The following is a 14,998-nucleotide window of genomic DNA, read 5'->3' as shown; positions in this document are numbered from 1 at the left end:
TCTCCTTTTGTGAGATCCATTGCACCAGCTTTGCAAGTTTGTAGATTGTGTTACGGATGGCGAGAGACAAACATCCCTCAATGGCAACCGGTAAAATAAACTGTAAAGTATGTGCAACAATGATATTAAAGTCCACATTTTATGCAATGATATTAAAGTCCACTATGAACTTACCTGACACATTTTATGCCAATCGTGTGACTTCAAACCGGTAAGCTTTCCTTCTTTAGTAAAACACGTTCAGAGCGAGTGCATTACTCCAGTGGGGGTCCGCAAAGATCGAATGGTCTCTTTTACTTTGCGTTGTTGGGCTCCTATGAAAATCCATGGTGCTTTAGGGAGTTTTATCGATCCATCAGACGCTGTTTGCGGCCAGTATTGCTCCATACGATCCACATTTCTAAGGTCAACTCTGGCTCCCAAAGTATCTTTCTTGCCGGTCAGATGGTCCCATAGTAGATTACCCACATTCTTGAATATGTGCATTGGATCGATCAAGTGATTGATCATGAGTCGGGGCCAGTATGGTAACTCGTACCATAGAGATAGTCTCTTCATCCCTGGAGGCAATCCGTCATCGCACATCTCCTTCTGCTCTAACCATGCTTGTGCAGACATCCTTGGTGGCTCTCTTCCCAAAAAGCCGTCGCGTAACACATGATTCTCTGGAAGATACGCTTGATGACCTTCGTAGATTTGCTTCTTCATGAGGGTGCCCTACGTGCATTCAGTCTAGGTCCACATGTGACACATGCTCTGTATCCGCTTTTTTGAAGCCCTGCATGTATACACATGATAATAGATCAACTATGGGAAAAAACAAGATTTACAGTGTTTGAGTGAGGAGTGTCAATAGATCACCTGAGCATTCTGTTAGCCCGGGATAGTCATGCATGGTCCACATTAGAATGCCTCTAATCAAAGCATTCCGTCGTCTTGTGTGTCGGCTCATATCCACCACCTCTATGCCAATCCACAATTGTTGTAGCTCTTCCAATAGTGGACGAAGATACACATCCATATTCCCACTTTATATCGCCCTGGCACAATCAAGCTTAGCCATAGGTGCCCCTTCTTCGTAGTCAACCACGGGGGAATGTTGTAGTTGACGATGACAACGGGCCATACACTGTAAGATGTTGATCTTTGACCAAATGGATTTACGCCATCCATAGCCAGGCCTAAGCGCAAATTTCGAGCTTCCCTGGCAAAATCCGACCATGTTCCATCTATATGTTTCCAGGATGCGCAATCTGCAGGAATTCGTAGCACACCATCCGAAGATTTATTCTCCTCATGCCATGATGCTAGGGCGGCCATGGACTTACATTCGAAGAAATGCTTGATGCGAGGAAGCAGAGGAAAATGTCCCAAAACCTTTTGTGGAATTTTTGTCCCGTGGAGATCTACTCGATATCTTTCGGAATCACATTTCAGACACTTCTCCATGTCTATGTATTCCCCTCTGAAAAGAATGCAGTCATTAGGACAAGCATGGATAGAATTGTAATCCATCCCCAAGTTTCGCAAAATCTTTCTTGCTTCATATGGGTAATCTGGCATCACATTGTCAGCTGGCAGTATGTGCTCTTTAAGCAATCTACACAACATAAAAATGCGATACAGTCGTGTAAAAATCTATTAGATCATTATACATTTAGAGTTTTATTAAAGTAAACTAATTGTAATAGATCACCTGAAAAGCGTTGTGATGCTAGTGTCATTCCATCCAAACATAAATAAGCGTAAATCTAAATAAACGTAAATCTAACTAAAAATAAACCTAAATCTAATTTAACGTAAGTCTACATCTAACCTAATCTTTAACGTCTTTTGGGATAGTTTCCTACGACGTTAAAACTCTCTCCTTCTTGTGTGTGTGTGTGTGTGTGTGTGTGTGGGTAAATCTAAATAAACCTAAGTCTAATCTAATATAACATAAATCTAAATCTAACGTACATTATGTTATATTAAAAACAAAGAACTAAACTAACAGGGATTATAAGAACCTTAAAACTGATTTAACACATAATTTTTCACATAACTCGGCAAGAGTTGGCATTCTCATCACTAAAGATGTGAGAGTTAACTTCCGGCGGTGACGCTGCCTCATCTCCATCCACTTCTGACGACAGCAATTGGCCCTTTGGATCGGACCGTTCTTGCTCTTGTTACTAACTTTGAAGCTGCTGTTGAATGACTAGAGGTTGTCTAGATGGTCATTGTCGGGGATGTAGTGACTCTTGCCGCCCTGAAGATCCACCTTCTTCCCTATCTTCTGAAGACATTTCACCAGTACTTTGGGATCGACGGAGCCCACCATGAGTGAAGGCAGCAATACCCTATATTCCATTGAGGGCTTTCTTCACCCGCTTCATGCAGGCATCGCAGTCTATGGAGACCTAAATCTAATCTAATATAACGTAAATCTAAATCTAGCGTAAATAAACGTAAATCTAACTAAAAATAAACCTAAATCTAATCTAATTTAACTTAAATAAACCTAAATCTAATTTAACGTAAGTTTACATCTAACCTAATCTTTAACGTCTTTTAGGATAGTTTCCTACGACATTATAACTCTCTTCTTCTTGTGTGTGTGCGCATGTGTGGATGTGTAAGCCAATAAAAAGAGATAAATGGTATAACCTTTCTATCACCCATGCCAAGTATGATAGATTGGTTATGCCATTTCCCTCTTGAATGATAGGTCTTGAGTTCAACTCCTCGTCGGCTAGATCTTTAGGTCTTTTAATTTTAATTAGTTTCCTACGACGTTAAATTAGTTTCTCTCTCTTTCTCTCTCAATGTGTGTGCGTTTTTTTGTTTATGCATGTTTTCTCTCTCTTTTCCTCTCTCAATGTGTGCGTTTTTTGTTTATGCATGTTCTCTCTCTCTTTTCCTCTCTCAATGTGTGCGTTTTTTGTTTATGGATGCTCTCTCTCTCTTTTCCTCTCTCAATGTGTGTGTGCATTCTTTGTTTATGTATGTGTGTGTGCGTTTTTGTTTATGTTTGTACTCTCTCTCTCTCTCTCTCTCTCTCTCTCTCTCTCTCTCTCTCTCTCTCTCAAAAACACTATGTGTGTGTGTGTGTGTGTGTGTGTGTGTGAGAGAGAGAGAGAGAGAGAGAGAGAGAGAGGGCGAGAGAAAGAGGGAAGGGAACATGAGAGTGAGGAGAGGGAAGGAGCTTACCTGGCTCTCCTTCCTCTCCTCGTGTGTGTGTGTGTGTGTGTGTGTGTGTGTGTGTGTGTGTGTGTGTGTGTGAGAAGAAAGAGAGAGAGAGAGAGAGAGAGAGGGGGAGAGCATTACCTGCTCCTTGCTTGAGGGCGCCGAAAAACTCAGATCTGAGATCTGAGTTTTTGGGCGCTCTCTGTTATTTTTTTAGCCCAGCCGGCGTCGCTATGAGCGTCGCAAATTTACTTGTAAATTTGCGACGCAAATTTACTTGTAAATTTGCGACGCTCATAGCGACGCCGGGATTTTTTTTTTTGAGCGTCGCTGTGTGAGCGTCGCTAATATGAATAACCTCTTGTAGTGAATATAGACTGTATATATATGCATAAACTGTCAACAATAGAACCCGAGCATCAAATAGGACTCACTAGTACATAGCCTATGGCGAGGTCATGAAAAGGGTGCTCGAGCTACCTGTATCACTGAAAGGATCTCCACATTTGAGAATCTCCCAGCTCAATAAAAACCTCACGCTATCGACCCTCACTCGAAGGCTAATGCAAATCGCGTATAGTTAAGTCTCAGAAATGACTATCTTCCAGGCCAAGTCTCAGAAATGGCTGGGACTGCCAAATACAACCAAGTATGGCTCCACAAATGCAGATAATGGCAGTTTCCACAAGTAACGTACAATCCAGCAGACAATGCGCTCAAATAGGCGCCAAGTGATGCATACCCACAACAACTGCAAGTGACATCACTGCTAGTATATCAATGTACACCAGCTACCTGTACCTGTGTAAATCATCTGTACCTATAGTTGTCCCTGTAACCTGTAACCTGTAACCTGTAACTTGTAACCTGTAACCTGTAGCCCCGAATCTCGAAGCTTGAAGCTCGAAGCAGAAGGTACTCGAAGAAGATCCTCAGTGGGGGCACCAAAAGAATGTGAGCGGGATGAAAACACACACAACGCCTCTATAATGACCCGGCACACACTCTTGGGATGATACACACACACATTATGGGGCACCACTCGGCTTACACAACCAGCCTGGCCGAGACAGGAAACACACAGACAGAGTGAAAAGAGAGAGATTTCCCACTTGCCCACTTGCCCACTCACACATACACACTCACACACACACTCTCAATTCAGCTCAAAGGAGGAAAATTGCTGTTGTTTAGACTCAATGAAGCTCAGCCCAACACCAATGGGGTAAATAGTTTACACAGTATTGAGGAAATACACCAGATACAACTACAAAGTTAAGCAGAGGCTTCACTCACCTGAGAAGATTACACAGAAAAATAGCAAAAAATATATGAATAATTTGGCAAAATAAATAGCGCCATTGCGTCCGGAACGGCCCAAAACCCCAGTCTACAATGTCAAAGTGCTCAAATCCGACCTCGGATGAGCAGATTACGGCCAAAACAAGCTCCAAAAACCCCAAAAACACACCTGCGGCTGTTCCTCCTCTATTCTCCACGTTTTTTCTGGTCTCCTCTCCTTTTTTTCAGTTTCCACACTTAGCTTTATTAGTTGGGCACCCGTGGCCTTTTAGATGACCTCAAACGGACCCCGAACAGGCCAAAAACTGACCTCGCAGTGCATAGTTGTCACCTTTTAGCATCATCCGCACACCTGGCACTTAGTTTTTCCAAACAATGCATCCCGCAACCACGTGAAATGGCCCCAAAAATTGGTCCTCATGATGACCTTTCTGCATAAGTATCACAAGAAAACACCCACGTCGTGTCCATACTTCTCCGCGTGCAAGTATTGACCCCATTCGCCCTCCTGACGCCAGTAGATTCCATCTGACGCACCTGCTTACCTCATGTCGTCGGCCGCGGATAGCTTTCTCAAGAATTTTTATGCGCTACCAACTCCTCCTTATTGTAGAAAAAACACAGTGGTACTGGTAATAGTCAAAATCGATGCACTATGTACACCCTGTCCTACCTGTACACATGTGGGCCCCACGTAACCACCTGGCTCTGAAAAATGGGCAATTCTTTATTTGATGCACCATGCATTTATATGTACATATGGGCAATCCCTTGCTCCAAAAAACTCCTGACAGCGGTAGGTGGAGGAAGATGCCTAATTCCAGGCATCTTGCACTATCTATCACTTCAGCCTTTTGGTGCAAGGTCCGCAGCTCTAGGAAAGATGGTGGCCTTCGCTTTAGTTTTGTCTTCTTCCTAGAACTTCCCTATTAAATTGTTTGATGGGATTTGATCTAACTCTTTGTTTGTGATGTGGGCCTTCTCATTAGACGAGATGCCAACAATCTTATATGGAGTAGCTCCCCATTCCTTTTGTGCATGCTGACGAGTAATCCTGCTAATAAAATCTAGCCCTTTAGTGTCAAAATTGATCAGAAATTTATTTAAAAAAATCCTCTTTAGAGAAAAATTAACCATATATTGAAAAATGAGCATAACTGAAGCAAAAGAGATCCAAATTTAACTAAACTTCACCCATTGTGTGTCTAAGACAACTATAGGCACTAGGGCAGAGATACATGGATCCCGATCTATGTTGGAACACATTTTTGAGTGATCTTGGCACCATCTCATTTAGCATGATGAAGGGATTCTATGGGTGCCATTTTTTGTGATTTGGATCTTTGGGTTGGCATCAAGTCAAATTTTACAAATTTTCCACAAACTTAGAGAATTTTGGGGTTCTCCCAAGGATTTGGGTTTTTAAATGACTTGAAAATTTGGGGCTAGACTTGAATGGCATGTGGATCATGAGTGCTTGTTTTTGGTCCAAAGATATAAAAATGATACATGGATCACGATCCATGTTGGATAACACATGGGGTCAATACTTTGGGAGTATGTTTCTATGGCTAATCCTAAAACATTGGTGAAATCTTTTTAAATTCAGATCACAACCCAGTTTATGGCCCTATCTTTCCAACTTTGACCATAATTTTCTTTTGGATTCCACTTTGATGAATTCTTGTGGTGAATAGGTGTTAGTTTTTGTTGATATGATGCTTTGATGCTTGAATAACAACACTATGTCTGCTTGTTCTTTAAGTTTCACTATAATCCTTCTATCCTTGCCATCAAGTTTAGTGCTTTTTCTAAGCATTCTTAGGTTGGGACTTGGACTCCTTAAGCACACTAACATTTCCAAACTGCACTTTAAAGTTTTTTTCCAAAACCCTAATTTTTGGCATTTTGACACTCTGAAGGTGCAAGTTCTTGGGCTGTTCACAATCTTGTCAAAACATCTTTTAGGTTGAGCTTTGACTCCTTAAGCACACTAACATTTCCAATCTCCCCTTTAAGATTTTCTTCCAAAACCCTAATTTTGGGCATTTTGACACTCTGAGGTGTAAATTCTAGGACTCTTCACAATCTTGTAAAAGTTTTTCATTCCTTGATGTCTTTGACACTCGAATGCATGTATGAGCCCAAAACTGGATTTTTTTGCACCTGGGGGTCATCGATAGCGATCCATGGCTGGACCAAAATAAAAAGAAAATTGTAGGGAAGCATCTAGGCATGTTCTTATACTGATTCATCACCAACTTTTGAGGTTTTGCATCACTTTCCCTTGGCTTCGATCAAAATGACCAATTGGAGACTAATTTCTTGAGAATTTAGGATTTTTAGGGTGTTCAACTTCTCCCAAGTTTTAGGGTTGACCTTCCCAAGCCCTAATCTAACTACTAGCAACACTTGGTTCAAATTTGAGCTATTGGGATACATGTATCACACACATTTTTATACTATTTTCGTAAAAGTGTTAAGGTACGGGTTTGGACAGTATTTTGCTGATTTTTCTCTCGTATTGGTTACTGGGAAACATGGATCACAATCCATGTTCCACCACCAAATTGAACTCTGTTGACATGGCTTTGTATCTCTTGGCTTGCTGAGTATTTTGGCCAAATATTTTTGAATTTGGAGCATTTTTACTCCCTCTGCTAGCCTTTGACATTTTGTAGAAATCCCTAAATGATTTTGATATGTGTGATTTGTTTGGTGTTTTTTGTGATATGTTGCTTGCATAAACTTGTCGAGGGAGGTAGGTAGATCATACCTATCAAATCTGATGAAGAATGGTAGCCATGAGTGCAGGTAGCAAGCTAAAACCCATCTTGTACTCTAGGTCGCCAAAAAGCTATGCTCTCTCTCTCTCTCTCTCTCTCTCTCTCTCTCTCTCTCTCTCTCTCTCTCTCTCTCTCTCTCTCTCTCTCTCTCTCTCTCTCTCTCTCTGTGTGTGTGTGTGTGTGTCTCTCTAGCAAAATGCACATGAGGCTTGTTTTTCCCTAACTGGATATATGTATCCACTTATCGAGAATCCCAAGTGCACTCTTATCTCCTTTGATTTTATTTCTTATTTCATATCACCAATGGCTCAAAAAGCTCGTTATTTCGACATCCGTCGCCTTTGATTCTACGAATTTGATATGTCATAAATTGGCCAAAATTTTGATTTATACCAAATCTTTCAAAAATTGACATGCTTGAAGCTCCAACTCTATTGAGCCAACATTTTCTTTCAGATCTTCTTGATAATTATTTATTATTCTTCTATCCTTATTAGCTAGAAATTAAATAAAAGTATTGAAATTTATTATTGTTCGGCCAAAAATTTACCAAAATTATTCCCCACACTTGTATATACATACTCTCATGCTAGGCATCATGACTGTCAAAATTTTGTGTGTATGGCTCATTAATATGTTCGATAAGACATGAAAACCAAATAAAAAATAGATTTAAAAAAAATTTAAGCAAACTTTATACACTATACACATGAATTAGCATCATCTTGCAATTGATGATCTTGCAAGAAGCTGTAAATTCATCCTTTCCATTCTGAGTGATCGTCTGAGACAAAAGGTTATGCGATGTGCATTTGTGATAACATTGTGTCGATGCAAGTCCATGTAATGTGTCCTATTATGCCAATGGAATAAATTCATGGGGTAAAACGATGCTATGCAAGATGTGGGTACTAAACTGGTTGCTCAATGGTTTTTGTTTTTGAGGCTCCATCTATACTAGGTTGTCCAAATAAAACAGTTTGAAGATGTTGCAATCTTTCTTAAGAGATACCCCTCCCCGGGGGTCTATGCAAAAAAATAAGCAATTTACATATTTATACAATTTTCAATATACATCAAAGTTGTAGAAGCACATAGGGGAGGAGCTCTCAGCACTTGACGAAGCATGGAGTTTAGGCCATGAGCCGGATTGCATCCAGAGCCACCTAGCAACTAGTGCTACCCCTGAATGGGTGTTATGAATGAAAGCCTACTCAAGAAAAATATAACATTGTGGAGGGTGAATATATGTGTACACCGCGTTGCTAGGAATAGGAGAGAGAGAGAGAGAGAGAGAGAGAGAGAGAGAGAGAGAGAGAGAGAGAGAGAGATAGATAGATTTCATTATCGTCCACGGAGGTCAGATGTGACCCATGGGACCGGAAACAAAAACATTACAATTCGGTCTTCTAAGAGAAGGCATTAGATACATATCAGTTAAGGACTGAGGGTCCGTCAAGAGGGTGGAAAGAAGAAGCAAAACCTAGGTGGGGTCGGGTAAGGGGATAGTCCCTTTGGGAGCTCAAAACTTCCACACACACACACACACACACACACACACACACACACACACACACCACACACACACACACACACACACAGAGAATATAGTGGAGGGTGAAATAGAGTGCACAGAGATGTGAGATCATGACAACAAAGAATATTTAAATGCCCTATCTAAATGAACTAAGCAACCATGTATTAATGCAATGACAAAATCTGGGTATACCATAACATCAGAAAGTTTATGACAAAATAACTAGCAGAGAACCGGAGCTTGTATAGGGATCGACCAGTCCACCCATCCATATCCACTCTACTACGGATAGAGAGAATTTCACTTCGCTGCTGGGAGTGAGCCAGAACACCTCCAACCTACGTGATACAGACATAAGCTGAGGCCTCTTTGCCTCCCGCCATGAACCCAAGCTCTGAAAGGATCCCAAGTATTAGTAGGTGGTAGGGTATGAACACCAACCATACTAGTTTAGGTGCCACACCTTATTGATGCCCAACACCAGGTGTTTAGGCAAAACCAAGGCAAAATACCCAACACATTAGCCATGTAGGTCATTCATCCCCCGATGCACTAATCGTGTAGATGAGCCTAACAAAAAGAAGAAGACCTAGGCAACACCCCCAATCTAGCAAAGCCCCACGTAAACAACCCTTTAGTCTAAGGCTAAGCAATGTAGGTGATCCTAGTCTTGTAGCGACATTGCCATGAGTAACATAACACATGAGTCCAATCACAATATCACTTTCCATATGCATAAACAATCTTTTCCAAGCAGTTAGACTGTACAGAGTCTCTACCCTTAGATTTCTACCATGAACCATCTAGATCACTTCATGATCCAATCCCAATACCCTAAACCATTATCCAATCACATCACACGGGTGAGCATTCCACCCAACTTGGGTGAGGCACGACGAATCCTGCATAACCACTTTAGAACATAACATGGCTATAAAAATTTTGGGAGCATAACCATATCTAGAGAAAAAAAACCATGAGCCACACTAGCTTCCACCATAAAATCATAACCATAATCCACGAGGGAATCTAATCCTTTAACCATAAATCATAATCACATTGAACAAAACTCCCACACTTGGAGTTTGACATGTCTCCCCTGTAGTCAATCGGAGTTCATACACATATGACTCTTAAGACAAGTTTCTTTCATGCATAAAAAGAGTTCGACCAGCAACTAATCAAGATATAAAAAATCCAATTTTGACAACATCCAACCATGCAAGGTTGATGCATCACGTCTGCACTTCACCACCCTAGCACATATAACTAGTTTTGACCTAGAAAGGTGGAAATCAATCAAAACCATGCATATGAAGAATCCACATCAATCCATAAGTTTCCATGCATCATATGATAACATTCCATCACCATAAACATGATGCAAAACAGCTCCGACCTTTAAGGTCAACCATAAACCATAACTTCACACAGATGCAAAAAAACAACTTTTTGACATTTTTGGGAGCATGCATAACATGAAAATTTAACTATTTGACCTCAAATCAATGCATCAAGCTCAGATCCATAATACAGACTATCACTCTTTACCCATATGGTACTTGCACAACAAATGATAACCCAAAAAGAAAGCCACTTTAATCATATCTGCCTATGCGGTTCGGGATGTCTAAGCATATACTCTCACATAAGTTTATGGGCATCTAATAGCTGAAATCAACTCACCAAGACAACCATAAATCATACATAAATGGCTTGGTTAACTCACGATGTCATATGGTACTCCCCCTTGGTAGCACCCCTATACGTGTAGGTAAAAACCGATTATGGAACCATTGATAACTCGCATTCCCGAGGTGATAACGGAGACCTTAATACATTTATTATCAAGTTTTATCAATAGTTTCAATTGGTTAAGTGGGTTTGCCTATCTGGCGAATCTATATAGTGGTTCTCCAAGGAGCCTTGAGTCAAAAAAATTGAATGTGCAGTGGGCAGTAAGCTATTTTTTACCATATCTCTTAGCTCGTGCATGATTTTCAATGACACCAAACAAAGAAAATGTTCTAAATGATGTGATTTATCTTTGGTATAAAGGGTTCAGACTTATTCATAATGGTTTGACTTGAAACAAAAAGTGCTTTTTATACACGCACGTGATCATAAACGCATCATGTGCATAATTCAACGTTTTAAACATGATGAAATAATAATAGGGCAACTTCATGCATACTTGATGAATCCATACATGCACTCGTATATGAAAAAACAATCACCGAGAGGGTGACTACTCAGAAAAACAACATAGAGAGAGAGAGAGAGATGATGATGGCTATGGAGTTTAGAGCTTCTCACCGTGCTTTAGAATTGACTACGGGATGCCACAAGTCTTCTTGCTTTTCCGCAAGGGAGCACTGATGAAATATCCGTAGAGGTATTCACCACCAAAGCTTCCGGAGAGCGCGTGCACTGTGAAACGAGAGAGGAGATAGTAAGCAAGTAGAGAGAGAATTTCCTTCTTCTTCTTCTTCTTCCTGGGAGAGAAGAGCTTACAGAGATGGTGATAAAGATCCAGCACCACTCTGTATAATAGATACGTATAGCCCTGCGGTATTAGATGCAATAGATGGCACTAAAGATTGAGCACTAACTGGCAATTTATAGGCAAGTGCAGCAGGTCATAGTGATGTCCAAGCCAAAAACTAGCGCTAGATTTTGGGCCAAGAATAGCTCGAGCTTTTTGTGCACTTTGCTAAAAACATGCCTTTGCTTTTGATGGTCACTTTCCCCACTTACCCTTCAATTTTTACAGCAAAATTGACCAATTGAACAGTATCCGACCAACTAATGAACCTTAGCTTGACTATGCCGCACCGTAATCTCTCGACATAATTATGACTTTCTTGTACTATCCTGACATATTTACGGTACAGTCTTCTATAAAAATAATTCTTGTAAAAATTTCGGTTGGTTGTATTTCGGCTCCGGGTGATCATTTTTAAATTTGACGACACTAAAATTAATATTTTTATGTTTATATCATCATAAAAAGCACATTGCTTTTCAAAAACGCCGAAAAGCATGAAAGGATAAAAATAGTATAAAAAGAAAAAAACAAGTTTAAAACTGAACCACAACTTCCCCTTGTCCATTGGAAGAAGAAAGCGGACTCGCTTTTCACTATAAAGCACTAAAAATCATCAAAAGCTAAAAATAGTGTGAAAAACACTTAAAAAGCAGATTTTTACAAAATGAACCATAGCTTCCCCGGAACACATATCGAGGATCCGAACTTTCTTTTTGCAAAAAAGCACTTCAAAGCATAAAAAGCATGAAAAAGCTAAAAATAACGGATTTTTCCAAAACTGAACCAAACGCCCATCTAACCTATTGGAGCATGTAAACAGCCTTGTTTTTTACTTTAGAACCTTCCTATATTGTCAATCAAGCAGCTTAAATCAAAATTTGACAAAATAGATATTTGAAAGCTAATTTTGTTGTTTTTAAAAGAGACCCAAAAATTGGGGATCTTACATCCTCCCACACTTGAAAAATTCGAGGTGTCCTCACCTCGACAAGAAATGTGGATAATTGAGTCTCATTACATCATCACATTTCCAAGTGGCATCTTCCTGAGGATACATTGACCATTTAACAAGGTGTTTGATAATGGTCCGATTACTTAAAGGCTTACTTCTACTTTGAAGTATCACTTCGGGATATACTTCAAAAGCTCCATCGGTAGAGGTAGATAATAGAGAATCATCAAGAATATATTGCAGATCAGGTACTCACTTCTTGAGTAAGCTGGCGTAAAAAACATAATGTACCTTTATGTGTGGTGGTGACAAGAGTCTGTAAGCTTGATTATTAATCCACTATGTGATTACAAAAGGTCCACAATATCTGGTACTTAGCTTCTTACACTTACCCATTGATAAAGAACTATGTTTGGGTTTTAGTCTCAAAAATACAATATCGTCCTCTTCAAAAATTCTGGCAGATCATTCTGGATCAGCATAACTCTTCTGTCTATCTTGAGCAGTCTTAATATCGTGCCGTATAAGATCAATTTGTAGTTTCATTTTATCCAACATTTCTTTGGTTTCTTGAATTCGTATGAGAGAGTCTGTCCATTTGAACTCGTATAAGAGTGTATGTCCATTTGAGTGGAGTAAGACACTCTTGTTCGTACAATGCTTAGAAAGGAGACATCCCAATTGAGCATTGGAATGAGTAATTATACGCAAATTCAACCAATACAAATATCTAGTCCATTTACCCTGCTCATGCATACAATAAGCTCTTAACATGTCTTCAATGATTTGATTTGTTCTTTTTGTCTGCCCATCAGTCTCAGGATGATAAGCAGTACTAAAGGCTAACTGGGTTCCTATAGCTGGGAATAAAGCTTTCCAAAAATTAGAGGTGAACTTCGCATCACAATGAGAAATTATCCGTCGAGGTAAACCATGATACATGAAAACATCTTTCATGAAGACTTGAGCTATATCCTTAGCCGTAAATGTTGTCTTGATTGAAAATAAATGGGTCATTTTTGTAAGCATATCAACAATCACAAAAATGAAGTCATATCCCAGAGATGTAGGAAGTCCTGTAATAAAATCCATGGATATCCATTCCCATTTTATTTATGGAGCATCAATATGTTGAAGCTTACCGAGGTATCAAATTTGTTTAGCTTTAATACGTTGACATGTTAAGCATCTTGTAACATATCTCAACACATCACGCTTTAGTCCTAGCCAAAAGAAGCTCTTTCTTACATTAGAGTAAGTCTTAATGTATCTTGGATGATCTTCTATAGGTGTATCATGAGCTTCCTATAATATCTGAAGTTTAGTTCCACCTTGATTTGGAATACTAAGACGATTACCAAAGTAAAGGTCATCAACTTCAATGTGGAAACCTTTGATTTGCCTCTCTTTCTTCTCTGTGTGATTATTTAAGTTCATCAAGTACTAGATTTTTATGTAATACGGGTCTTGCGTCATACCTTCTCGAATAAAGTCAATTAAAGAAGTAGTAGAGGTTGTGACAACTGCTACAGTACTCTTCCTGCTTAAGGCATCCACCGCAAGATTTTCCTTCCCATGTTTATATTTGATTACAAAATCATATTAGCATAACAGTTCCATCCACCTTCGTTGCCGCATATTAAGGTTAGGTTGTGTATAGATCCACTTTAGGCTTTTATGATTGGTATGAAAGTTCAAACCTCCTTACAAGAAGATAATGTTGACATACTTTAAGAGCATGCGCAACGGTCAATAATTCCAAGTCATGTGTAGGATAATTTAACTCATGTATATGTAACTTACGAGATTCATAAACTACTGGTTTTCCTTCTTGAGACATAATGCCACTGATTGCTTGTCCACTTGCATTAGTGAGCATAGTGAATGTCTTTGAGAAGTTTGGGAGCTGTATTATTAGAGCATTCACTAGAGCTTCTTTGAGTTTCTCAAAACTAGCTTGAGCACATTCATTCCAAGTAAACACTTTAGCCTTCTTAAGCGTAATAGTCAATGGAGATGCAATCTTAGCGTAGCCTTGAAGAAATGTACGATACCATCCTGTTAAACCAAGAAATCCATGTACTTCTCATACTAATTTCGATATAAGCCAAGCTATAACAACTTTGATCTTACTTGGATCTGTAGAAACACCATCCTTAGATACAATAAATCCCAAATATTCCACCTTGTCTCAGTGAAAAAAGTGCATTTGCTACGTTTGGCATAAAGTTGATTTTGACGGAAGAAGTTCAAGTACTTGCTGCACATGCATGTTATTTGTGTTCTTTTGTGTTTCTTGAGTAAACCAATATATCATCAAAGAAGACAAGAAAAAATCATCAAGATGCTCTTGAGACACATCGATCATCAGATGATTAAAAATTGCAGGAGCATTGGTAAGTCCAAAAGGCATAACTATGAATTCATAATGTCCAAAATGAGTATTAAATCCTTGATTTAGATTTGGTAATACCGTAACTGAAGATCAATCTTTGTGAAGATAGAAGCTCCATGTAAGCGGTCAAGAAGTTCAACAATCCTTGGTACTGCATACTTATTCTTGACTGTTATCTGGTTCAATCCATGATAATCAATACAAAGACGAAGAGTACCATCCTTCTTCCGATTAAAGAGAATAGGACTACTCCATGGAGAAACACTGGGTCAAATGAAGCCTTATTCAAGAAGTTGAGTTAATTGCTCCT

Source organism: Adiantum capillus-veneris, chromosome 25 (genome assembly GCF_014529385.1).
Source record: "Adiantum capillus-veneris isolate H3 chromosome 25, ASM1452938v2, whole genome shotgun sequence".
Classification (NCBI taxonomy): Eukaryota; Viridiplantae; Streptophyta; class Polypodiopsida; order Polypodiales; family Pteridaceae; genus Adiantum; species Adiantum capillus-veneris.
Note: the sequence above shows the minus strand (reverse complement) of the source record.